The sequence below is a fragment of the Stigmatopora argus genome, chromosome 7, assembly GCF_051989625.1.
Source record: "Stigmatopora argus isolate UIUO_Sarg chromosome 7, RoL_Sarg_1.0, whole genome shotgun sequence".
Taxonomy (NCBI): Eukaryota; Metazoa; Chordata; class Actinopteri; order Syngnathiformes; family Syngnathidae; genus Stigmatopora; species Stigmatopora argus.
This window is the reverse complement of record NC_135393.1, coordinates 9214167-9241921: the sequence shown is the minus strand read 5'-3', so window position 1 is coordinate 9241921 and position 27755 is coordinate 9214167. Positions and strand designations below refer to the sequence as shown.

At 38.8% G+C, this 27755-nt stretch overlaps 2 long non-coding RNA genes across 3 annotated transcripts in view; one reads left to right on the top strand and one right to left on the bottom strand.

Annotated features, from left to right (window-relative positions):
• The window catches only part of LOC144076921 (uncharacterized), a 28179-nt gene extending 5446 nt beyond the window's left edge, over positions 1-22733 (top strand). The window contains exons 6-9 of one of the 2 annotated variants that reach the window (XR_013300821.1): positions 270-340; positions 6424-6516; positions 22137-22232; positions 22406-22733. This is a non-coding gene — a long non-coding RNA (uncharacterized LOC144076921). The remainder of the gene's footprint in view (positions 1-269; positions 341-6423; positions 6517-22136; positions 22233-22405) is intronic. The other variant, XR_013300823.1, reaches the window with a different exon arrangement.
• LOC144076923 (uncharacterized) overlaps positions 1-27755 on the bottom strand; it is a 40095-nt gene that overhangs the window by 3118 nt on the left and 9222 nt on the right. The window contains exon 2 of the long non-coding RNA XR_013300825.1: positions 3172-3419. This is a non-coding gene — a long non-coding RNA (uncharacterized LOC144076923). The remainder of the gene's footprint in view (positions 1-3171; positions 3420-27755) is intronic.

The following is a 27755-nucleotide window of genomic DNA, read 5'->3' as shown; positions in this document are numbered from 1 at the left end:
AATTTCATGAAAGCCACCAGATTTTCATCAAATGTTGTGGATTAGTATGAGTTTGGATAAAACATCAGGTTTTAAGTTTTTGGCTTCCTCTACTAGTCTGGAATCATTTAAATGCAGTCAGAAATTAACTTTGGTTGTATTGTATTTATTTTACTTCCCGGACAAATTTCTATCTGCAATTTGGGAGAGTGCTATATTTAATATTTAAAGGAAAGATATGATACAGTACATAGTACTATACAAATCAGTTCTTCCTATTTTCTTTTTAGGTTTTGACCAATTCAATGAAATGACTGTGAAGAATCGCAACTCTGCATCGACAGGATGAAATGAGTAACAGGTAAGAAGAGGCAAATTCCCATGAACTCAATGGTTACATTGAGAGTGCCACAATTACTGTCATATTTCGCAATGCACTTTGTAGTTACCGTATTAACTCGCATATAAGCCACCACCGCTTATTAGCTGCACCCTTAAAATGACCTTACAACTGTTGAATTTTGCAATTTCTCGCGTATAAGCCACCCCTGATTCGCAATTTTCACTTCCATATTCATGGTTTTAATAGGGAGTACAGATGTGTTACTTTGAAGGGAAAATCTTAAGATAAATCATCACACGTGGTATTTCTGAGCTACTGAGCGACTCAAAAGCACATTATTAGGGTCAATATCGTAAGGAATTAATTCATCCAGTAATGGTTGTTTTCTTACTGCAAAACAGAAAATAACCACCAAATAGTAAATCTTACTTTGCCAACATCAACTGGTGAACGAGTATAGCAAGTCTTGTGCGTTTATAAGATTCAGTCATCATTTTTTTGTTACAAATATGGCTTATATGCGAGAAATTACGGTATGTTAAATTGACCTAAGGATTACGAGGTATTCCTTTGACTAAAATTGTCTTGTGTAATGGGTCCTGGTAATCAGAAGGTTAAAGAACCCCTTACCTTATCTCAGTTCTCATAAGTTTTCTTTCCATATTGCAATACCTATGCAGACCCAAATAGGGGCAGTATTCGTCAGCCCAGCTTTTAGTGACTACGTACTCGGTTGAGATGCTGAGCTCGTAGCTCAGCCTCCAGTTTTACGCCAGCCTGTAACGACACGCTCGTCTGGCTACTCTGCCCACCTGTCTGCCTCAGACAAGATGGCCTTAATGTCACTCCTAGCTGCACAGCTTCCTCACACTCACTCTTTCCTCTCTTTCCTCTCCATTAATTTTACTGCAGTACCTTCTAAGCGCATCATTCACTTCGCTTGCCTATTGTCTGTGTGCCTGTTTGGGGCTGTCTGGCTCCCCCGCTAGGTGATGTCAGGATTGTTGCTGGATAACAAGCGCCCCGCAGATTACTCATGTACGTGAGCAGAGAACAGCCAAGGCTGAAGGAACTTGTGACAGATAAAAGAATACATTGACAGTAAAATGGGGTCGAGGGGGACAGCTAGAAATAAAAAACGGCTGAGCAAATTATACAGATAAATTTAAAAAGAGAAATCGGCAGTGCCGAGGCCTGGCGGTTCAGTGGTTAGAGCGTCGGCCTCCCAGTTCTGGGATCTTGGGTTCAAATCCAGATCGGTCCACCTGTGTGGAGTTTGCATGTTTTCCCTGGGCCTGTGTGGGTTTCCTCCGGGTCCTCCGGTTTCCTCCTACATTCCATTTTGCTTAATACTCATGGACTGTTAATTTAGAGACTGCAGTGATGACCTTAATAAGGCAAGTCAAATTCTTACTGCCTCGCATATACGTACACTTAAACATCATAGTGATGACTAACGGAATCACTGATAAGAGGAAAACAACATTAGCCATTCTGACCCCAGGCATCAGTGAATAATTAGTCATTCAGAAATTTAAATAAAGAGAAATATTTAAGAATGGGAAATTTTAGAGAAGTATCCTCTCTAATAGCTCAAAGTCTAGTGAAGAGATCCAATTTTTGAATCTTGCTACAGGCCCTCCGGTTTGCAGTGTTCTCAATGTGCTTGCAAGACTCCTGCTTCCCATAGTCCAAAAACATGCATGTTAGTTTCTTTTTGAAGATTTAAATTTGTCCACAAATGTGGATGATTGTTGGATGAATGTGTACTTTCATGACTCTGGAATGTAACTTTGTATTCAAGGCTGTTGGTAAATTGGAATCATCCAAATATCCAGTCATACAAACATAAAAACAAAATATGTCTGACAAGGCTTGTGAAATAACTGCTTTGTTTTTGATTCAACATGACTGTCAGCAAATGTTACCATTTTAGGTAGCATTAAGTCCACTCACCCTCACATTATGTGAGAGAATCATTTTTACAGAATAGACATTAGTCAATGAAAGTGAATAATTGCTTCATTAAAAATATCAAAATATTACAGCATTCCTCTGTTCCCCTTTAGTTTGTTTCTATTTCTGTCACGAAGAATGTATTAACTGACAATTGTGGCCTTTTTAAGAGATACTTCCCAGTAAACCTGTTTTTATTGCTCCTTAGAAGTGGGGGCATGCTTATAGTTTTCACGGACAGTGACAGGATCGTTGTTGAGTTTTATAACTCTGTTTGCTACAAATAATGACGTCATGCCGAGAAGGAATTCCTACTTCAAGCAGCTAGGTTAGAATTTTCCGGCTTTCCTGGAATGCAGCACAAAATCCCAAAAAGACGTTGAAAAACAAGTGCGTGTTCTTAGCCAAACCCACATGTTTAGCTCCACTCCCACCGACAACTCATTCAGCACGGAGCTGTTGCTCGTAGCATTAGCTTGCAAAATGTTTGCTCAGCTTGTCATCTTTTGAATTTTGTGTGTGTGTGACAGAATTTTTGCTTAAGAAAGCACCCAGGAAAGTGAGCAAATTGGTACCAACCATTCGTCTTTCTTTTGATCATTAGGGTAGAACCATGCATCCCCATTCTCCACATTGCTCTGTGCAGTGATAAGAGTTTGAAGCGAGCGTGCACATATACCTCCCACTCCTATTTCTACTTTATACACATGGACTCTTTGCACCATACATCACCCAGGAATCTGGCCTTTTACAGATTAACTTCCCCGGCTGCCTGTCCCTCCCACTTTTCCCTTTGCTTTTAAATACACACATGGAGTTGTAGTTTGATACGCAAACATTACCATTACCTCGACCCCGTCCCTTACATCAACTCGTGTGTTGTCTTTCCATACCTTTTCTAGCAGTGGGGTTGCAGCTGCATCCACATTTTTGAGTAGCATTCCAGTGGGGGAAGGCCCATCAGGCCGCACATTAGAAAGGAATTTGTCCTCACTGTAACAGCTGATGAACACGCCCTTGTGTGTTAATTTGCACCTTTGTAGTAGCTGCTGTTTGACATTAGAAGTTTTTTTTTTCCATCACAGAATCATGTCTGTGTGAAACCCGGAGTTTTTCCACTGTTGCTTTTTTCATTTGTTCCCTGGAGAAAGAGACGATTAATATTCTTTAGTTCCCCCAAAATCCTTCTTAAACACATCACGAACATTCTTCTTATAGGGTTTCAGTTACAACTTTCAGTTAAGGTCTATGCAATACGTGCCATCTATTTCTTCAGTATGGTTTGTAAATAAAACTTTAATAGGATAACAAAATGACAAATCCAATATTGTAGAACACTTTGTTAGAAATATATAGAGAAATGTCTTTAATTCTGTTTAAAGTAAAATACTATGGAATATTGACTTTTATTTAGCAGATTTTTTCTACCCAAAATGTGACGTGAATTTTTTTAAGGGCCCCCGCCCCAAAAAATTAAAATTATTTTTTTAATACACAGTATATGCAGTCACCAAAAAAGAGCAATGGATTTCAGTGCTGATGAGGGAGAAAACTTGCATTGCACTGATAATTTCCTTGAAACCCTTCTTAATATTCTATTTAGTACTTATTTTTAATCATTCAACTCCATTGCTTAATTCGCCTAATTGTCTGAATTGTCATATAATCACCACTGAAGAATGCTCCATCATATTGTGGTTATTTATCTCTAACATACTGTATTTTAGCTTTTCTTTCACTTTTTCTACCACGAGAAGTAATTTCTTAGGCGTCATTTATGAAGAAACAAGCTTTGGTTTCATTGAATAAAACAACAAACGTTTATGCACATGACTGTGTTCCCAAGCACATGCAGCACAGCAGTGCTTGCAGAGCAGACAGACAAAGACAGACAGTGGGTACATGGTATCTAGGACGAGCAAGGTCGTCTGCAGGTTGATTGAATACTCGTAGGTGCTGGTGACCTCCTTCACAGAGAGAGAGAGAGCGTAAGAAAGAGGAGAGGCGGCATTCTGTCCCACTTTTTGCTTGTATCTGTGTAATGTTCTTGCCCGCACTCATACTTATACAACGGTACCGTTACTTCTGAACGTCTCTCCATACGAACTATTCAGGTTACAAAATGCCCCAATGGGGAAAATTGTGTGTCAGGGCACAAAAGAAATTCAAGTAATTCAAGTTACGAAACGCAAAATCTCAAGAAAATCGAACATCCCCTGAAACATAAATACACTTCCTCTATCCTATATTTTATTTTGAAATTGGCATGATAGAGTTGCTCTCCCATCTCCCAACACCTCTATGCCCTCCAATTGGTGGTTTCTCAACACCCCGCTGGCCTTCCATTGCCTTCGAGGGTCCTGCAGCTCCATGCTAACACTGTTTTGTGAATTTTTACCAAGTGTGCTTAAAGCAACTTTATTCTTTATTTTTCATCGTGAACCACAAGAAATTTAAGTTCTTTTGAATTCATAATTTTCCAAACATTTGCCTCTCACCTACACACTTCCCTCCAACAACAATAGAGAATGTTTTTGCATGTTTGTTATTAATTTTAATTGCTTAAAAACATTTTTTTTATCTTTCATAACATTTTAGTGTGTTTCGCACATATTTTATACAAAATTGGTATTCTGTGAGGGTTTAGTTGGTAGTATTGGGGACCTTTGAACGGATTAGGGCTTTCACAAGCAAAATGTGTCTCTACTTAAGAAAAATTCAAGTTACCAAACTACTTCTGTAATCAATTAATTTTACGAGTCGGGGTACCACTGTATTTACTATATTTGACCACAAGACAACATCAGGTCTTCTAAGCCTACACATTCACATTAGGAGTACTTGTTGAATGTGCTTAACTAGGCCTGTAGACACCGCCTACTGTATATCCACATTGGACCACAACACACAGTATTAAACCATAGTGATGTAGACTGAGTTTAAATCCTTACTGTATGTTGAGTTAATTGACAGCCATTTGTAAAGCTCAACCAGTCCCCTTTTTATGCTGCTCCTATTATCGTACATTAGCACAGCCATGGTTTCCACACAGCATTAATCACTGTGACAGACAAGGTTGGTGAGTCAGCTGGCGTGCACGTCCATGTGAGTCAAAAGGGGCTCCTTCGAGCGAAATGTAACACACAGGATCCAAACCTCACGACGGCGTGCAAATGTGAAAATCACAGCAGTGCTAATCTAGAGGGCAAAGACGAAGATCAGGGACGATTGGGGAACATATGAAGGACAACTTATCGCAAATTTACACTCTTCCACATGCTGTATTATGTGAACAGCAGTGTTATAACATTTCAACTGGGATCTCCAAAGGACTAAAGTGAAAATGTTGATGTGGTTACAATAAATGAATATTGTTACCACTGTCTTTTAATTTAGAACATTTTACCATGGAATTAGAAATGGCTTCAACAGAACACATGTCCATATTTTGTTATTGTGTTATTGTGTAATAACATGACTCCTTGTACTCACGAGCTTGTTTGAAAGTATATTCAACACAAAATTAAATTAAATCCTGAGCATAATTAACAACTTGTCCCAAAGCTATGTCTTAAAGTCTGTGATCTCCAAGTGTGCACAGTTGGTATGCCACTGCTAGCATCCTTTTGTTTTACTGCCTTTAATTATTTGTATGTCTGTACATACTATGTATAAAATATTTAGCATCCTTGAACTTTTCAACCTTTCGCCCTATCACAGAGCATGTACATTTATACAGAGACATAATTACACACAGGTCGATTCTATGTATTTTCATCAGAGATCCTCACTGAACTTCTGAAGTAAGTTTGCTCCACTGAAAGTAAAGGGGCCGAATAATATTACACGCCCCACTCAGTTATTTAATTGTTAAAAAAGTTCAAGATATCCAATAGATTTTGTTCCACTTCACAATTGTCTCCCACTTGTTGATTTTTGACAAAAAATGTTAATTTTATATCTATGTTTTGAAGCCTGAAATGTGTCGAAAGGTTGAAAAGTTCATGGGGTCCGAATACTTTCGCAAGGCACCGTAAATAGGCCAACCCGTTCTTGTGTTGTTATTCTTTCACAATCTTTGTTCCAAAAAGTCTTTTTAAGCATTGCCCTGGCGAACCCTGCTTCAAGTCTCTCTCCCCCTTCAGGCCTTGCAAGTCTTTTCAAAACTCCCACATGCACGCTCCTTGTTGACCTGTGTTGCAAGCCCCGCTAAGAATTCCAGCATGTCTGAATTGCAGGTATATATTTCTCGCAGATTTTTCCTTTTGTGCACTCCTAAAATTCAGTGTTTTAGTGCTATGTTCAAGATTCATGTTGGTTTGGGAATTTGCTCTAGGTACCCTATACACCTTGCATCTACAGTATGTTTGCTGAGAAATGTGCTTCCGTGAAGAGCAAGGTGTATATGCGGGGGGATGTGCGGTTGAGTGTGTGTGTTTTGGCAGCGCTGGCTGCATCCTCTGGGGGGTCATCAGGGGCAGTCAGTGTAAACAGATCTTTGCGGGCATCAGCAAATCCCCTGGCTGGTGCGTCTGCTCTTTACTATTCGGTCATTTTTTTTCTCTCAAGCACACACAAATGCTCCCACTCATTCACACATATCCTTTATCTGTTGAACAGAAGGTTCACCCTGGTACACAGTCCCCTTTCTGCCTTTGGGCCTCCCTCTTGGTTCCAGGAAGTGGCAGAAACCAATCTTGAGTTCCCCTTTGCCTTGGTCTGACGTTTCCCGGTGGAAAAAATAGACTCTGCTATCTGCTGCCCTGGTCCAAATGCCTCCTCATACTTGAGTGCAAAACAAACAGTCGGTAATGAGGAGAGGGGAGCTAAGAACCTCTGCCTGAAAGAGACTCAACCTGAATGATTGAGGCTTGTAGGAAGATGTGCTATTCATCAATATGCGAGCCAAACAAGGCAGCAATTGAATCCGTGTTATGGTTTTCAGATTACCCCCATTAACACACGCTCTCTTTTGCTCAGCTGGTGCGACAACTCCAAGCTGTCAGATTGTTTTGCCGTCGCTTCTTAATATTCCGCTTACGCCGCTCACGTGAAAATTGTCTTCTAAATTGGGCGGTGAACTCGTAAAAATGAAAGCAGACACCTCAAGGAGACGGTCGTCAATCATCTGATGTATTTTCCCCGCTGCTTGCACCAAACCACAAAAAGTGAAGCTGCATTTTAGTACTGTGATTAAACATCTTGTTAAGCATATCTAGGTCGTAATTGGTGTTCAGCACAGCCATTTTACGAGGTTCATTGGTTCATGTTATAGGTTGTCACAGGTCCCGTCTGGTGTGTTGCTTCTGTACTGAGGGTAATGTTTGGTATTCTTTCCCCTGTCGACAGGTTTGTTTTAGTCAAAATGAAATCTGCTGCCATTTCTTTCATATTGGTGTTCATTTGATCAAGTGTGAACACTAGCATCTGGACTTGAATCTTGCAGCTCAAATCTATTACGGTTCAGGTTGACACCAGATGACATTCCAAAATGAGGTATCGTCATAAATTCCTTCTATCGTCACTACTGTCACGCTGAATAATATATTTTGCTCAACTCTATAGTGCTGATAGTTAAATTGCTAATGCAGAACTGCCTTTAGATATCCCTTTACCAGCTAACCAGGCGTATGATGAATCGGCACACAAGTTCACAACAGAAACATATGATTCAAAAATTCATGAACTGAAATTCTGCCAGTGATAGAAACTCAAACTCAGAACCCCAACACTGTTGGATGATCATCTTGAGCAGCCGGTGAATTCTTTTTCCCACTGTCGGTCGATCGTCTCATGGGACCTGAGAACAAAAATTCCTCTCGCACCAACAACCACCGGCCCCTTGCCCCGTCAGACAATCGTCTTCAGCTACCCGCGATACTGTGGAGGGGCCCGAGAAAAAGTTTTGACTTTTCATACAGTGGGTCTTTGCCGTTGTTGCATTCTGACTCAACCCCATGAAGTGTGTTTTGGGAGTTTCAGGATTTACTTTACCAGCAGCACAGAAACAATAGTCTATGGTTTTCTTAGCTTGTTGATGTCCTATAAAGGCCTTCCCCTGAAAATAACTTGATGGAAACTCCAAACTGTTTCATGTACTTGGACTTCTTCTCCTCCTACTCCTCATTCTCCACCCATCCCTCCCTTTATCGCTCCCTCCATTCTGATGAGTCAGAGAAATGTGCTTGGCTTCTCTCCCGCTGCCAAAACACAAAGCGGTGTCTGACGAAAACAAAGTGAAATCGACAGTATATACCTTCTAAACGAAGGCTGGCATGAAGATATTAAGTACTCTCCGATGTGCTTTGTTCAAAAGGTGAAAGCAGAATGAAGGACTTTTGGGTGAAAAGGCCAGAAATAAACAAGGTTATACTTTTGAATTGATGTCTAAGCTAATGTTTTGAGAGCTAAAAGACCTCTCATTATTTTAGATGAATGTTCTCTCTGATCAAGAATGTTTTTAAACTTCTAAAAACTTGACATTATGAAATATCGTCATGCTTATTTACTGAGCACATTAGAAATCTTTCCAAGGCATCTTCTAATTATACTGCATCTCCTCATTTGGTTTGCTTGTGAACTGGAGACCACACTATGACCGTGAACAGGATAAAATTCAGCTCATACATTTTAAAAGAGCTAACAGTAATTCAGTTCATACTTCATAATTGAAAATTTAGAACTAAAATTGACTAGATCATAGTTCTTTTTAATTTATTTATGTTTTTAATTTCCAGTTTGTTTCTGTGAACTGTTACCTTTAAAATCCTGTCATTTGCCCATTGTTGCCACCCAATAAATCCACACTATAATTCAGGTATATCTCAATCTCAAAAACATTTTAAAAAATCAATATATAATTTAAATAAAATACAGTTGTCATCCTGAATTCTCAAGTTAAAATTAAGCTGCGATAGGCTCCAGGCTGTGATTTTTAAAAAATGCATCATTTAACCTGCTAATTATCTACAACTGTCATATTTTCTTTCTGAAATTGTGTGTGATCGTATTGCAGACCCTAAAAAAAGAATGACAAAAGTTTTGGAAGTATTTATTTTAGGGAAACAAATTTTTCCTTCGTATTCAAAAAACATGGCAACATTTTCAATCAAAATGAATACAACTAGCTCACAAGAAAAGTTGATGAAAACAAAACCCACTGTGTCATGGTCACATTCGCCTAAAATATGAACTCGTAAATATTATATTTTCCATGTAGCATGACAAAAAAAAAAAATCTAAACATTTAGTGGAACTTTTTAGCGAGACAAAAAAATCTATACAAATTACAATACTGTTGCGTCATAATATGTTAGGACACCTTAGCCAGTGTCTGTTCTGTCCCCATCCCATGTTTTCTCTGTTAAAGTAATACAGCAGCGTAAAAAAAAACAAAAAAGTAAAAGTGAGACATCAGTACGGTGAAAAAGTGGTTAGCATGTCCATCTAACAGTTCTGATATGGTGGGATCAATCCCTGGTTGTTTCTAGCCTTCGTGTGGAATTGGCATGTCCGTCCCCCGTGGGTTTTCTCCGGTTTCCTCAAGCATTCAAAAGCATGCATGGTTGACTGATTGGTCACTCTAAATTGTCTCTAAGTATGGTTGTATACATATATCGTAGTTAGTCTCCTTCTACCCTGCGATTGGCTGGATCCTCGTTAGGGTAAGCGGCTTGGAAAATGAATGAAGGGAAGAAAAAAAAGCAAGACACCTTGTAGAGTGGGTATTGATTTACTCAGTAGAACTCAGGTTATTTTAACTCCACTGAGTTATCTGTCCTTAAGAACAGGTTTTGTTTGACTTTGAAGCATATTTTTTGTTTGAAGTAGTACAAAGGTTAAAATATTTGGGGCATCTGACAGGAGTTTCCACTCATTTGAGACATTTAATTGTTTGTCATGTTAAAAGAAGCCCCGACTGACTTCAAACACCTTGAATGGGAATCTACTTTTTCCCCACTTGCTGCTTCCCTAATTGTGAAGCCAGTCAAAATGATTGGCTTGCTCTCTCAATCCCCCCCAAAATAACATGAATTAATATTTCTTTCTGATTGTATTGAAATCATGCTTCTTCTGTGTTTAGCTTTCTGTTGGAATCTACTTTTGTATTCTCTTTGTTTCTTTATTCTTTACGAACATCTGCATGCCAGAGATCTGACAGAACACACCCTCTAAACACATCATATTTGTCTTTGTGAATAAGAAATATGGCGCCCTTAACCCCAACCCTCCGAAACACACACAAATTGCAATGTAGCATTTGAGCACACTGTGCACAGATGTAAATGATGTGGCCATCACTGAGCATCGGATTTTCTTGGCAATGTGTTCGATTTACAAGTTGGCTCTGATCTGCCGTATTTGGCTCTGTACTATAGAAACTATAAAGAGGGGTTTCCTCAGGGATCATAGTTTGACCCGGCAGTTTTTTCATCATCGCCTTAGTTCTGAGCTCTCGAATATCACTGTCCTGATCGCATCGCCATGTTCATGTTTAGAGTCTGAGCGTGAGGTCAACACACAAATATGCAACCTGCAAAAAAGGTCACTTTATAAAAAAAATCACAGAAACCCACAAACATATAGAACTGATCAAATGTATTTTGTAAAATACTGTTGATGAATTGGTTAGGCCAGCTAGGAGATGTTTCATGTTGTGGGGATTCTAACTGAAAGAAATCCCACAGCTATCTTGTACAGTAATTGTGTGTCATACAGTGTGTGTAATTGTGCTCTAATTACAAAAGTCAAGTGACTGCTTTTTTTAAGTTGCCCCGGAGACAGATATCAAACACTGCCACTTTGCTTCTGAGCCCAGAGTTACATGTTATTGTCTATACAAATAAACACATTTTATGTTGTGCAAAGAAAAGAAAAAGTCCATATAGAATATTAACCATCTGGTTTAAGGTTGTTGGTCAAAGTTGTCTTCTTATACTGTTTGGTGGCTAACTACTGAACTGTACTGTGGCTCAGATAGGAAGTATGAAACTCAGCAATGCTAAAAATGTATCTGGGGGTTTCCTATGTGACTCAAACTATCATCTTGTTCTCAATTGTTGCTCGCACTAACCATCTTCGTTCCGCCCCCAGGGGTAGTCGTGGGAGATAATGTGCCCCTTTTCCACGACTGGGTTCAAACTTGGTTTATAACAGTTCTTCAATTTTACAAATAGACATTGAAGGAGGGACTGTTTTTGTACAACCAATAGAAATGGAATGGAAATAAACCGTTTGACTTTGCAGAAGCTTATCTTAGCAGTGCCACAGTAAATGCATGCCGTAATCAAAGCTAGAGGCAGTCCAGCAAAATATTAGAGTGAATAACCTTTTTATTTTTAGGTTGGTGACTTTTTGAGGGGGCCGCACAGTGTGGAATTCTCATGTCTTAGGGAGTTTTTTGTGTTGAATTGTATTAGAATTTGCTCTCTTTTTTGGAATCTAGATTTGCTCTTGAAGCAATTGATCATAAATGGAATGGACATATTTAATGGGAACATAAAATACTAAGAATTGCTTACATGTCTATACAAACATTTAGTTTTGAGTGTACCATATTTTAGTGTGGAATTACACAGACATTTTTTTGTAATTTGGTGTTTAATGGACAGATGCATGCACAACTTTGGCCACCTTTTGATTACACTGCAGCAATGGTTATTTCTACTTCACCCTGTTCATGTTTCCCATGTGATAAGCTTTCATAATGCATTGCTAATTTAAGTCAGCTACAATACACTAAACTGCAAGAGAGGAAATAAATCCACACACCATTAAATGACTCTGGGAATATATGTGCTATTTGATTTCCTTTTTCTGGCACTTAAGAACAATGACTGATGTTGCTTATGAAAAAATAAGTCTGTCAAATGCATGAATTCCCATTGTAATGAAGCTGGGAGAAAAGCCAAGGAGAGATTGTAACCATGTGTCATGCGGGATAAAAAAAGCAAGTGGCGTCTTGTACGAGGAAGGATGTCCTATTATGCTTGGTTTCTTCTTCCGTTTTTCTATGTGTACTTTTTTCAACACGCCTTGGCTGCATTAATTCGGTGTGAAAACTGACATTTTGCTCCATGTGTAGTTGTTTGTCAACGGCACCACACTGGTGACTTCCTTGCACTTAGGTTTGGTCTTACCACAGCTGAAGGCGCAGTTCTTGCCAGTGAAGATCAGTTGCTGTTAACTAGACAATCAGGGGGTTTTGTTAGTATGAGTGTTTTTAAATGGGGCTTTTTGTTCCAACGTGACTGACTCACTGTTCTTGCAGTGTTTGGTAGCCTTGAGACAGGGTGGATGTAGGTTAAAGAGTTGATTATGTGGTTAAGTCATTAGCAGGCTGCAAGCGTAGCTTCAGGCAGATTCTCTGATAAATCCTAAGTGCCTTTGACACAGACACAGAAATTAGAAGTAACACTTATCTGGTTACCTCCAAGCTAAGTGTTGTCCTAATGATATATAGTGTAAAAACACCCCTCATGCTGGAGTTGTTGACCTCACTCATGAGAACTAACAGCTTGCATATTAAAAAACTAGAAAGAGTCTAAATTAATAGAATCAGTAGCATTATTTGTTACACACAGTTGAATTTATGGGATAACATATTGAGGACAAGTGTTATGGAAAATTGATGAATAGAATTTCAAAAAAGATATACTATAGTTGACAATATTTTAACTAAAAAGGGGTCTTGGTGATAGGAATACAGCTAAATATAGTTTTTTTAATGTTTAGTCTTTTCACACATATGTTTTTAAATTTGAGGACTTTTACTATGCTATTTTTATGTTTTCAATTTTAAGTCCAAAATGTCAGACTTCCTCAGATTTCTCTAATACAGGAATTCCCTATATTTATAGAATAGTTTTTAGTGTAAGACTAGTGTCACAAATTTTAGTCTCTACTTATTTCAAATCCACTTAACCAGTGCCACCATTACCATTTCCTGCATCATTGGCTTTGATCAATGCAACAAAAGAGAGGAAAGTTGTGGAAGGAGGGAAAAATTGTGGCTGCTTCTCCATGACAGTGCACTTGCTCACAATGGCCTGAGCATTAGAAAGTTCTTCCAACAGAAGACCTTTTCTCATCAAGAGTTACTATCCTACACACTGGACTTGGTGGGATTTTTGTTCTTTCCTAGGATGAAAAGCCAACCATGAACACATTGACAAAATAGAAATGACCTTAGAAATAGCCACTCACCCATCTAAATAAAAAACCCTGTGTGAAAACAGCTTGAAGAAAAGACCTGTCCCTTGATACGCGCTGAGGTAAACTATTGTCCTTATGAACTCGCTGTCACCCGGGTGTGAAGAAAGTCTCTACTTGAGCATCTCCTCTCCGAGAAGTGCCCACTCCACTTTTCCACTTGCCATGGTTCTTTCAAAACCATCTGACTTTGCTGTGGAAGCAGCTACCTATTTTGGGACATGGATGGCAAAACCGTCTGCTCCCAAAATGACCATTGGTAGGGAAAAAAAATCACAGACAGAGATTCTTATGATTATCCTGTGATAACAGATAATGAAGGAACTCATCCAAAATGAGTTTTTGTGTATATTTCCCCCCAAACTTGGTGATGCAGTTACAGTACATTTTATCTTGGAAAATTTCTAATAGTCTGATAGGCAGTAGGCAGGGGACACCCTAAATCAGTGGCCAGCTAATCGCAGGGCACAAGGGACAGCCTAGCCTACATATTTCGGGGATGTGAGAGGAAAGCAGAGTACCCATAGAAAACCCACGCAGCCCGGGGGGAACATGCAAACTCCAGAAAGTGAGGACCCAGAAAAAAACATGAAATGAATATATTGCATGCTTGGTTAGACTTGTATGTTCCTTTCAAGATGTTGCTCCCATGGTGAGACCATTTGAAAAACTCACACTAGCATCATTCCATGAGAGGTTATGATGCCAAATATTTTTCAGTTTCAAAGTGTGTAACAGGTCTTTTGTGTAAATACCTGAGGTAGATCTAGAGCAGTTAGCAGGTGCTGCATACCTTTTTTAAGACCGGCTCTTTCTTGTGAATTATGTGTTTTGGTCTTGTTAAGGGAGCCTGACGAACAGGTCGGGCAATACAGCATGCTGTTCTAAGTGAGCGAGTGCACTGTTTGCATCTGACACATCTGCTTCTGGAATCACTCAATGTTGTTAAGTCAAACAAGTAGAAGCACCAGCAGCTTCTGATGTGACTCGAATGACATCACGTGAACTTTTAAAAAGGGCTCAACTTTATTCACAGAGTCATACAAGTTAATTTCGTTGCAAGTGTTACAAGCCCTGTGACGTGCATTGTAGTCCACTTAACAAACACAGAGGGGACAGGTCATTGCATGTGCGTGTGTGCATGTGTGTGCGTGTGTGCGTGTGTGTGTGTGTGTGTGTGTGTGTGTGTGTGTGTGTGTGTGTGTGTGTGCGTGCGTGTGCGTGTGTGTGTGTGTTGTATGTGTGTTGTGTGTGTATGTGTGTGTGTGGGTGGGTGAGTAAGTCAATTCTTCCTCTTATTGCTCTTTACGCGCCCCTTGTGCTAGAGGTGTGCTGGCTGCTGCCAGCATTGTTCACACTGACAGCTGTTTCATTGGAACCTTGGGGGCCCACAATGAAAAAATGTTTAACTTATTGTTGTTGTTTTTTTTCCAACATGGGTTATGGAAGTTGATAAGGGAGCGTTTGTTTGGCTTAGTGTAAAATATTTGTGTTTTTTTTATATTCTGGCACATGCAGTATAGATAAGGGTGCAAGTGTGTGATTGCCTAATTTGTTAACGTAAGCCAGAGCAGATACGTAACTTGTAACCATACATGATGGGGTTTTGCCCCTCTGTCGCATACTCTGTCCTTTTACAAAAGCCAGCACTTTGTCTGTGTCACTGTTTATTTATAAATGGAACCCAAACAGAATAAGGAAAAAGTCAACTTGGGAACTTTGTTTGACAATACCTCTAAAACTTCTGCAGGCAGCATCGCTGCAACATTTGCACTAAATGGCCTTTTGTGTGAGGGCATGTTATCAATTGTACGACTGAAGTCCAGTGCATTAGGTTACGAGGCTGAAAATGACTGAACTCAACAATCACCTAGGAAACAATCGCGTTTTTAAAAATTGCATGGCTTTGGAAAAAGAATTAGTGAATTATTCAGTATAGGAAGATTATTTATGCTAACTTCAATCCCTCCACTCAAGGGAAAGATTCAGATTTGCCAGTGTGACTTGAGAAAATATAGGACAGTAGACTTGAAGACATATGTGATAGCCCTTCAGAAAAATTTAAACATGCCTCGCAGCCAGAATAATCAGCCTGTCATGACTTTTCAAAAGAAATGAATGCCATGTGTTGTCCATCGATGATTGTTGGAATAACAACACGTCTGTCGTATGGTTGATAGGAATAACTTGTGATGCAGTGCTATCCTATTATTGCAGACATTGCTTATATTATGTAGATCATTTTTAAATGAAAACATGAAAGCTCACTGGGCAAACATTGCAAAGACAGCTGTGGAAAGACAGGGTGTGTGCATTGGATGTGGACTGTCCACAGTGTAAGAATGAAAAATGTCTCTTATCTTATCAATTCTGCATTTGTTACCTTTTTATTTTTGTTTACGTATACACAGTACGCTGCTTTCAAATTATTATTATTCAAGGAATTTTTTTATTAAAAATCATGGCAGAACAGTCAGTTAGTTAGACCGTCCCTCTCATAGTTCTGAGATTGAGTTTTTAATCCCTCTCCCGTGTTTAGATCATTAATGTGTGTATATATATATATATATTATTGTACCAGGGACGGTTTTTGAAATTGGCAATGTGGCCAACGTCCCAGGGCGCAATGTATTTGGGGGTGCACAAGAGCCCTGAATTAAAAAAAAATACCTGTAAGGTCCGGTGGAGAGTGGTTAGAACGTCGGCCTCACAGTTCTGGGGTCGAGGGTTCGATCCAAGGTGGGTCCTCACTGTATGGAGTTTGCATGTTCTCTCCATGTTTGTGTGGGTTTTCTCTGGCTACTCTGGTGTCCTACCACATTCCCAAACAGTGGTAGGTTGGTTGAACACTCTAAATTGCCTCTAGGTTTGAATGTGAGAGTCAATGGTTGTCCGGCTCCTGGTTCCCCCGTGATTGGCTGGCCACCAATTCAGGATGGCCGCCGCCTGGTACCCATAGTTAGTTGGGATAGTCTTGGGGCGTGGGGTAAAGGGAGCTGTCCGGCTAGGGCTCAAATTTAGCTAGGACCGACCGGCTATGTATTGTACATACCTAGACTATAACATTGACATTTCGTTTCATTTTATGGACTCTGATCCATGTGTAACTGAAGAGTAGAACTTTTAGTTGGTGTTCCGAAGAAGATGAACAACAGCAAAGCCAGTGACCTTTTGAGCACTCCACCCAAGATACTTAATTTCCCACTATTTCCACCACTGTGACCTATAAACAGTGCAGCTCACTCAAAAAAAAAAACTCGTTATGATTGCCCTAAAGTAAAAATCTCCCCGTAACCCATAAGTGATATTGGATGTGATTGAATGCGAACTGAAAGGATCAATGATCAGAATAATAATTACAATTATAGGGATGTACAACTGACTATAAATTAATCACAAGGTAATTAGGTACAATCAGACAAGAATGGCATACTAAAGTAGCAGAACATAGAGTACAAATAAATAGCAATAGTTGTAAATGTATACATGTGACATCATAATTATGATATTTCATCAAACTGATTTATATTTACGTAATAATTGTCTTCTATAAAATTTGACTTTGCATGAACTGTCTGTCTTATGTTTTAACAGTTCTATTTCATTATGGATGATTGCTTTCAGTCCTTCTCTACGTGGTATAAATAGAAAACCACAGAGCAAACAAAAAACAATTATAATGTTCATTTGTACTATTTTTTCGTGTCTCCAATTCTCAGTACCATAACCAAATGAGCACTTCACATCATAATAATCACACAAACACATCTTATGTACTTGGGGCTTTATTAAAAGTTGGTGGCTCAACACAAGTATAAAACATTGCACATATTATTTATTCATTTCAAACCTTTGCTATCATTACTCATACATGCATCATTATTGAAGGCAGACTTACCACACTATGTGTGTCTTTCTTTCTCATTGATTGCGTCCACCATTATCCACGGTCACATTTAGCATAGGATACCCATTGAAAGCTTTCACCAGTTGATATGCACACAGCCATGATCGGCACAACAAAACAATCAACCCTTTTCACATTAAATGTGAATGAACTCGGCAACCTTAAATTAGTCTGATTTCAAGAACTCCTTTTGGAACACGTCCATGTCGCCTCAAGCCGTCGTTGCTCTGTGATCACGCCATGTGATCACTGGATGGCCGGACACACATACATTCTACACATCATTTTGTTAACTTGTTAGAGCTTAGCAACCAAATTCAAGGAATAATCAGAGGAGATATGAACTTTTATGAACCTCCTATCCAATGATTTGCTTGCTGCTAGTCTCATTTTCCTTTAAAAGACTTATTTTTTTCCTTTTTCGAGAGTGACCTTGGCTTTACCTCTTGGGGCACTTTGATTTATTAGCCTTTTTTTACTGCCTGCCAATGAGAGCTAAAAGACATAAAAATAAAAGATACTCTCCTGAGCATCTCCACATCTTAGGAAGACACAAGATAACACTGAAATTAGCTTCTTTCAGGTGTGACAAAAAGTGAGCCAGCTCGGGGGTTGCCAACCATCCTCTGAATAATGGGTCTTCCATGAGCTGCACTAATTCTTTATTTAAACACATTGAAAATAGCAAAATGAATAAATATGCTCCAGAATTAAACTATTATTATCATAGAATACATTGATTAACTGTACAAGCAACTAACATTTTAGACTACGATACACATACTTGTAAAATGTGTTGTCATGACGCCCCAAAATATGGCAAGCAAATATTAAACAAATATTTCAAGAGAGACAATATGGCACCTAATGCTGAGGCTCTGATCTACTGGTGCCTTGACTTATGAATTCAATTTCCTCCATGACAACACTCTCCAAACTTCAAAAAAGAATACTTGGAAATCATTACTTGAAATCATCTTTCCCCTTTGAAATAGGAGTGGCAGAAACAGCTTAAAGCAAGGTCCAGGCTTATTTTTGGAAGACTTTTACACTCCCTCCCAAACTGCTGCTTGTTATAGCGTCTGCTGCTACCTTCTAAGGCTTGTCGTTCCAAAATTTTGCTCCAGACAAAAAGAATAAGCCATGTGACAACTCTACCTTTTGAAAATTGGTAGTCAATGAATTTGAACAGTAAGTCAAGGCACCACAATATATTTATGGAAGTTTTGACTTCATCTATTATGTTTTCTTACATTCACCGTGGCATTCAAGTGTTAAAAAAATGAAGAAAAACAACTACTCATTCTTTAACAGGGCGGAAGGAACTGTGGCAAATGTCTTCATGTGTCACACATTTTATCTCCACCGGCTACAATACAATAATTCATGTAAAATTGTGTTCATATTTTTCAAAAAACCTAAACCTAAATAATTCTAAGACATACGTACAAAACATTTTTGGTGAAACATTTCAGGCATTTTACTCAAACACATTCTTTTTCCCAAAGCACCATTTAAATTGATATTTTGCGTTTCAGGCTGGCCTTGAGGACATTTATCATGTGATGTGACCACCAGAAACTCTTTCTAGCCCCTTTGAAAGTCTTGAACCACAGTACTTGTTCTTAAGCAATACAGTCTGTTTATTGACAGCGTATCAAATGGATATTTTAGATATTAAGTCTTTTTATTTTAATGATCCATTGAGCCACGAGACGCGGCGTGACGAAAGGGACATAGACCTCATGACTGCCCATGGACGGGAGGCGCCGGGGGAGTATTGTGTCACTAGGCCTCGTTGTGGGACACTTTTGTCTTATTAAGAGTCACGCACAACGCCTGATTTCAGTCATGTGCTCTTCATTGCACGGCCTTGAAAGATAGTGAGCATGTGTCTAGGCTCATTTTTTTTTCCATCCTCTGCATTTGTCCTTTTCCCCAGAAATGGTGTTTAATGTCATCTATTGCTTTGCGCTTCTAATGTGCATCCGGCGATGGATGCCTCTAAAAAGCTGCACTAGGCATGTTGAGTGGGTGTGTCGGCTCTTGGTCGAGGCTTTTTAGTGCATGGAGACTTTTAGCTGACTCTAAGGGATGCTTATTCTGCAGCCACGCCTTACTTTGATATTTTCTCTGGACCATATCAGCACTTCTGAGATTAGTATAGACACAGACCCAAACGGATGTTTTCTGATAATTTTAGCATATGACTCAATTGTGGTTATTTTCTCTCATGGCCACGATGGCCAGGCCACCAAATGTTCTGTGAGATAAGTCAAGAAAACTCCATTGGCCAGTGTTAAGGCTGGATGCTTTAAGGCATACCGGATTCTACATGTGAGATCATGGAAATTCAGTGAAAATGAAGGAGGCTACACAAACACACCCATGGTAAATCAAAATTACAGAGAATACATATTCCATGGAGCCAAACACCTTGTCGATTCCTCAGAAATCCTTTCACATTTTTTTTCCTCAGCAGCACACTCCCTTAACATTAAAAACGTGGTTTAGTGGGAAAAGAAAATATTGATTAAGTAGCAAGTCATTATTTGTCTTTTTTCAGGTTTCAATTCTAATTTTAAAAATGAACACTTAAGTGATCAAAAAGTCACTTTCTTTGTTCTTCTTGGTGAGGACACTATCTAAAATGGCTACTCAGAATGAAATTTGACAGGGATATTCTAGGAATGTACGCCCAGTATATTCATCAATCCTCAAAAATTTAATTTTAATTACTTTTTTCTTTTTTCCTCAGAGCTGCATAATTGCAGGCTTGTTACAGAGTCACTCGAGTTATATAGAATATCTCAGTATTACATCATATCTTGTTTGGGCAACCGTACTTCATTTAAAGTCAAGTCAGCCCACAACAAACTAAAAAATGTAATATTTAGGGTCATTAAAAATGACCATATCTTGTTTCAATCAATAGTTTCGGCATGTCCCTCCGACGCTCTGGCAGTTTTATGATTTATATGACTTTAATCTTGAACATTTCTCTCTCTGACAATGCAGAGACTTGGCAAGAGATTTTTTTTCCTGAGAAGTGATGATTTTGTAGAAATAGGAATTCTGTCCAATGCCTAAAACTAGGCCATCTCTCCCCCTCAAAAAATCTTCTTCATATCATATCATAAATGTTAACATAAATTCAGTAGCGTCTCGGCTTGCAAACACTTCTCACAGTCAGTATTTTAAACTACTACAAACCTTAATTGAGAAAGATTCAAAGTAAAAAAAACCATAATATATTATATTACATCAGTAGTTTAAATAATGGATACAAATAACCACGGCTCACAAATTAGGTTCATTTTCAGAGCTATGCAATAAACAAAAAAAATACAAATTGACAAATCTTGATTATAAAATTGGCCAGGCCGACTGAAACCAGTGAAAGGCAGTTTAATAGTCAATACCTGACTGCAAATGAAAACAGATCTATACCCTCTGACACCCATTAAAGTAACACACTGACATCCTTCCAGAAATAGCCCGCATTATAAAGAAGTGCAGTTTTCGGCAATGAAGAGATCTACTTTTCGATACACTTTGTATTGGATCTCATTTTTTTCATAGTGCATGTGCAAGTACGTCAACATACAGATGTTAGTCCCATCTTGCAGCTAAGAGGATACACTTGTGGATTCCACAATAGAGGCTTTGTTTCTAACCATTCCCTCTGTCAGTCAAAACATTTACATTGCTATTAGAAAAACCAATCCTGACCAGGATCTTCAAAGAAGTCAACTCAATATTTGCCACCCACATAACAGCATGTGTCAACAGGCAAAACCCAGTGATTTATTTGCAATGCTTTAATAGCCCCTTGTGAGTGTTTAACATTGCACATTCACTGATGGCAAGACGAACAACTGTGCCTTTTATACGGAAATGTTGTCACTTCCTCGCGCACACAATGATGATTTCCCTCTGGCCTGCATTGCATGTGTACAACTCAGCCCATTCTCCATCAGAGTGTCAACCCGCACAAAACCACAGGCACCTTTGCACCTCCAAGATGTTAGCCAAGGGAAAAACAGCTCACGTCTTGTCAAAACCGCTCTTTTGAAATTTCTATGGCTAAGTCTGAATGTGACACCACGGAATATTCTAATAGAAGGAGCAGGGTTGAACATAAGCATTAAAACCACAGTTAGACATAAACACGATGACACATGGAGTGGTTCTGGCTGACCGGGCTGAATATATTTCAAAACTGTCACTGTCCCAAGCTTTTTGGGATAATGAGTTATTACATCTTTGGTATGTGTGTTGGTCTGTATGTGCATGCATGTGTGTTTTTGTGAATCTATGTGAGCATTATTGAATGGGTCACCTTGCTTGTCACTTCAGTTCAGTTATGTTTGAAGTATCCTTAGATGAATAAAAATGCACTACTGAATTAAAAATATGTATCATGCAAAACAAAACTAAATTAGGAAGGAAAAAGGTAAAAAAAGAAAATTTTAAAAAGCACTCACCGTCATGACGGTTTAGCTGCAAATGAATGTAACCTTCAGGTTTTAAAATCCGGCAACTTCATTTGATTTTTACATCATGACAAGTTATATTTTTGGAGCATGAGAAATCTGGCGCAGGGAGTGAGGATTGCTTGAAATGCATAAAAAAGGAGCTCCAAACGGACATTTGAGAACCCTGCCTTTGCACATAGTTGTATTTTTGGTTCCAACTTGAAAAAGAATAATAAAGCTCTTTATTGTTGTTTTACAATAGAACTGCTACAGAGAAAAGCTCTAAAATGGACTTCGACCAATCTGCTCTGAAAAACCCAAACGTCTCTGCTTCATGGCTTTGATTTGGAAAACTGAGGTGAGGTTATTTGTCTAATAAAATCAGATATAGTATATGTAACATGTGGATTTTGGGCATTTATCTGATACATTGAGATTGTTCCAGATTTTCTAAACCTTAAAAAAATCATTTCAATCTATGTTCCCAATCCTAAAATCGGCCATTCCTAATTCAAACCCACCACAACACAGGAAGAACCTGCATACCACCAGATCATTTCACTAATGCTGACAGTTTTGACAAATGACCAAAAGTGAAATGGATATTTCCCATGGTAATCTGATCATGTCTCCGAAAACACCAATAGTTGTTGAAAATCAACGCACTCTGGCACAGTGTTTCCAGCATCAAAGGGTGAGTTGGATTTTTTTGTATTTTTTCCACTTCTGATAGATTACTCCAAGGTTCTCTTTGTATTAGTGTGACAGTCAAGAATGTAAAAAGGTTGCATAAAACTTGCAGAGTTGCTGCCCTTGGCTGACATAGCAGCTGTGAGGCCCTGACCTTAAACCATCCCATAGAAACAGAACTCCGGCACTCATCGTCACACCTTCAGATATGTTTAGGTCACATCGTATGGTCACCACCACCTCACACGTGTTTTTTTATTTTTTTTAATTGCCAGACTCAACAGTTTGAGAGTGTGATAGCGCAGTGTTACACATATGCTCGACCCACTCGTGTCCCAGCACGCTGGCAAGTGTGTGCAACTACGCATGTGTAAGTGGGTCTCTGTGTTAGCGTGCGTTTCAGGAGCTTGGGAAATCGTAAACTCCCTCTCCCCCGCAAGCCGAAGCCTTCCTCCAGGCGGAAAGAGGGAGAGCTTGCGCATCTGAAAAGGTCTCAGCGGGGGCTTCCAAGCAGCTTGGCTAAAGGTCCTCATAGTGGGAGGCTTCAGTACCGTGCCTTTACACTTAATTGTTGCCACACGCAAAGCCTTTCACTCGTGACAAAATACATGCATTCCGAAACATTTCATCTGGCTACTGTCAAAACTAACAGCAGAGAAGATGGAGATTGAATGACAATATGGTTTTTAGTTTTCCGTTACATTCCCCGCTCTGAACACAGCTTTGTTCGCAGTGAGTTAGACATTTATCGTTTCAATTATATAGTTTTTTTTTTTTTGCTTTTATCTTTAAATGCACTTGTCACCTGAAACGGTATGAACGTTTCAATTATTTTTTTATTGGTGAAAAGTGTTAGGGGAACATCTTGTGTGCAACTTTACTTTCAAAGTGAAAATATGACCCCTTCACAGGGTAATACAGTGCTACCTCTCCTAACGAAATTAATTTGTTCCAGAAGTGGTTTTGTAACTTGGATTTTGTGTAGGTAGAAGACTATTTTACATTGAATTATGGTAATTCTCCTGCGATCGGCTGGCCACCGATTCAGGGTATCCCCGCCTTTGGCCCGTAGTCAGCTGGGATAGCCTCCAGCACCCCCGAGACCCAAATGAGGATAAAGCGGTTCAGAAAATGAGATGAAATGATAATTCTTTTCACGGTCTTTAATACTACCCCCTAAACGAGTGTTTCCCAACCACTGGCCACCAATTCAGAGTATCGCCCGCCTGATGCCCATAGTTTGCTGGGATAGGCTCCAGGACCCTCTGTGACCCTTGTGAGAATAAGTGATTAAGACAATATATGAATTTTAGTTAGACATTGCCTCAAAAAATAGAATTTGGGGGAAAAGACTAATATTAAAACCCATGCCACGCCATAATCAACTTCATAACTAAAAAAAACTTGCAATGGTTCCCTTAGCTTTTGTACTGCTTCACAAGGTAAGCCCCAAAATGGTATTTGTAGAAAAAGCAGAGAGAAAAGATGGTATAACAAGGTCAACCCGGAACAAGGATAACCCCTAGCCTTGAGATAGATGCACATTGTTGATTAAAATAAATACAACAGGGTAGTATTTTATAATAATTGATATTATTCAAGCTACGTACTTTTTAATAAAGCACTGTCTCCCTGCCTTTACTTTATTAGTGGTTTTCAGTTCTGTCTTACCACCACTTGGACCTGCGCTCACTCACAATGGCTTTGTGAGCCTTATACAGTAAAAGACAGCATAATACGCAATGGGAGGAAGGGAATTCGGCTCCAACTGTGCTTCCACCAGAGAGCCCACTGGTGTAAATCTCAAATTTTTGGAGGGCCTAAGAATGAAGTCACTGTTGAATATGGACTCATTCTGATCCCCACTGGAAAGCCACGTATTGGAGTCAAGCCAGGCTGCCCCCACAACCGCTGCGCTTCGTGCAGATGTTTGGATTTGATGATTAAACTTAAGATGAAAGAAATTCACTTAGGGCAGATGCGACAACAATTGGGGCTGTCAAGCTATTTTACGCTTCTAGGTGTGAAGTTTCAACTAAACAAATCCCTTGGCCGTACATTTGCTTTGGAAAAACGAGCACAGCTTCTTTTTACACTCCTACTCATAAAGCGTGCCTCTCATTCACACCAACTTTGGCTAAAATAAAAGAAGAGTGAGTTACAACGTGAACAACGTATAAGCCTGGTTTCAAAACCAGCTGTGGGCGCATTTAAGTCTCACTGACTTTAATCAACATGGTGCCACTGCAGTTTTGCACTAATGTTCACATCCCAAATAACCTGGAACATGAATGATGAAACCATGTCATACTGTTCCAAAAATGCATAAATTTACTAATAGAGCTTGCAGTGGACCCAAAAATCTTTCTTCAATTTTTACAAACCCTTTCATGTCTAAGCATTTAGGGAAATATTCAATGCTGGCATTGTAATAAAATGACTGTTTGTGGGTGATTATCATCTATCCATTTATTCTCTGTAGGAATTCAGCTAGCGGGTGAGCTGGAATCTATCCCATCTGGTTTGGGAGAGAGAGGCATGTAACCAACTGGTACAAACAAACAAATGTTTCACATGATAAGATTTTAAACACTCAACCTTAGAACTGTGAAGTGGACGTACTACTTACTATCTTATGTTAGAGTCCCAAACTACCCCAGCCAAACTATAAAAATATTCCTGCCTAACAATTATAAACTCGGTTCAAATACCTTAAGTATTAACGATCAAAATAAAAATCTAAATTGTGCGAACAACATTAATTACACTGATTAGTAGGGGAAAGGACGGGATGTCATAGTGGTTACCATGCCTGTCTCGTGATTATCCTTTTTGAATTGCTTTTGGAAAAACAAATGCTTCAATAAATTCATTGCTTTTAACCCTTTAGAGGGCAAGTGTTTTTTTGTTTTAAATTTCACAGAATTTTGCATATTGTCTGCCAATGACAATGATAAACATCCAAATCATTTGAATTTAAGAGCTATTAGTGAATGCTTATTTTTCAGACCAATTATTTGTTCAATCCATTTGGACTGGGAAGGTTGGAAATGATCATTCTAGCTTCATCAATGTTATCTTATGATTTAAAAGAGTGGGTTAATCCAGTTTTTCACAACATATAATGAAGTCCAGAAGGGAAAATGTCTCTGATACATTTGTGAAATTGGATAAATACCCCCGGTCAACACTGTCCAACTACACTGTACTCTTTACAGTTGAGTAAATAAAAAATATACATACTTTTTGCAAATACATATTTAGTTAAAGATGAAAATCCCAATGCCGTCTACTGTAAAGGCCTCTTGTTGACAAAAGAACACGTGAGCAAGGCAAAATGCAACAACTAATATTTAATCTTCAAAGTAAGTCTGCATTTTAACATATCATCTGATCCTTCTAGTCAGAGTCACAAGACAGGACATGAGTTTAATAACGAAGAATCACAAGAGCTGCCAGGGCGAGTACTTTGGCTGTGACTAGGACTCTTCGAAAACATAGCATTTTGTACCTTAGCGCTCGAGGAAAAAAAATCACATTAGTCATTTTTATGGTCTACGTCTCATTCGGTACCAAAATTAAATCAGTGCTTCCAGCAGCGAAGTCCAAACTGAAGTGTCTCTATAAATCAAGGGCTTATTTTGGCATTGTGAGTGGCCGCCACTTGCGTTAAAGGTGTACAGTTACCGATGGTGGATGTAATGGATACATAGGCCAGCTGGAAAAGACACTCGGACAGGGGTACCCTACATCATTTCACTTAAAAAGCTACATGACTTCTTGCCATGAAAGATCACCAAATGTAGGCGATCACGTTAATATTTCCAATCGTCTCAAAGGCATAGTTTTTGAACCATCAAAAGACTGTATAAAAGATCAATTTATGACTACGTGGATAATTAGATTCGAATAAATCATCACACATGTAGTCATGCTTACACAGGTGGACAACATTGTTGCCACGCCTCTGTTAAGAAGTAGAAATTAAGAAGAAATTCCCAAAATGCTGACTGAAATTACTTGGAAATTGCAAAAGGATTTCTTTTTAAGTGATTGAAAACAGTCATGAGTTTAGTGTTTGTGTTCCACAGAATTATTTGTATAAAAAGGAAAAAAAATAATGGTACCTATAACTTAATATATTGTTGGTTGTGCAAGAAATTTGTGTGTTTTTTCTTTCATTAGTAAATGTGAACCAACACATTTGTCTGTGTGTAGTATACCTACCAAATGACTTCTTAAACTAAATGGAGAAAGGTTTGCATATTGCGGAATTTCTTGTTTTAATTTTGCTCACCTACCTGATCGTTTCACCTTCTTTAATATTCATGACCTGCAAGTGTTTTGCAAACATTGACTCAAATTCCGACTTCACTACTTTGTCATTACCATGTAGTGGGAACTATTCATATGTATTAAGTCCTGCAAACTTTCACAGATCTTGTAATGTTAAGAAAACAGTTTGGGTACTTACAGAAGGAAAGTAAAAGGATAAACGTATATTATGGTCTTGTCCCGAAATGTTATGTCATGATGTTGATTCACATCATTACTCCATTTTTTTACATTTCTTATTAAAGAGGAACTGTGCTATTTTTTCTTAGGACACTGACATCTATAAACTAAAAATATGAACTCCATTGAGAATTTTACACTTACATTAAGCTGAATTTAGACTGGAGCAAAACCTCCCATTAAGGGGTGATTACTTTATCGTCTAGTTCCTTTTCAGGGGGATTAATCTAAAAGATAGTTCATCTTGTTGTCATTTCTAATCTAGAAAACTGACTCTAATTTCAAGTCCTCCAAAGCTGTGACGTCATGTTTTTTTTAAGCCTTTCTACATGGATAACTGCCATGCAAGTATATATTTGAATATATTTAGCATGCAAATGTGTATTTCTCCAAGCTGTTGATACTGGATCAAGTGTGGTCTGTTGCTCTCAGACGTAAGGAATGAGAAAGAGCCTCCAAGAAAGCACATGGCAGCACTTTGAGTGGCCTTGTGCCTGTCACTGGCTGATATTAATTTTGATGCCAACACGGAAACATCAAGTCACATGGCCGAGCATAAAGTGGAGGTTTTGAGAAACACGCAAACTCAAACTCAAAACAGTAAAATTAAGTCTCCTCATTCAAGTTCAATATTTTTTTATAGTCACTTTACTTTAACAGTGTTATACAATGACTT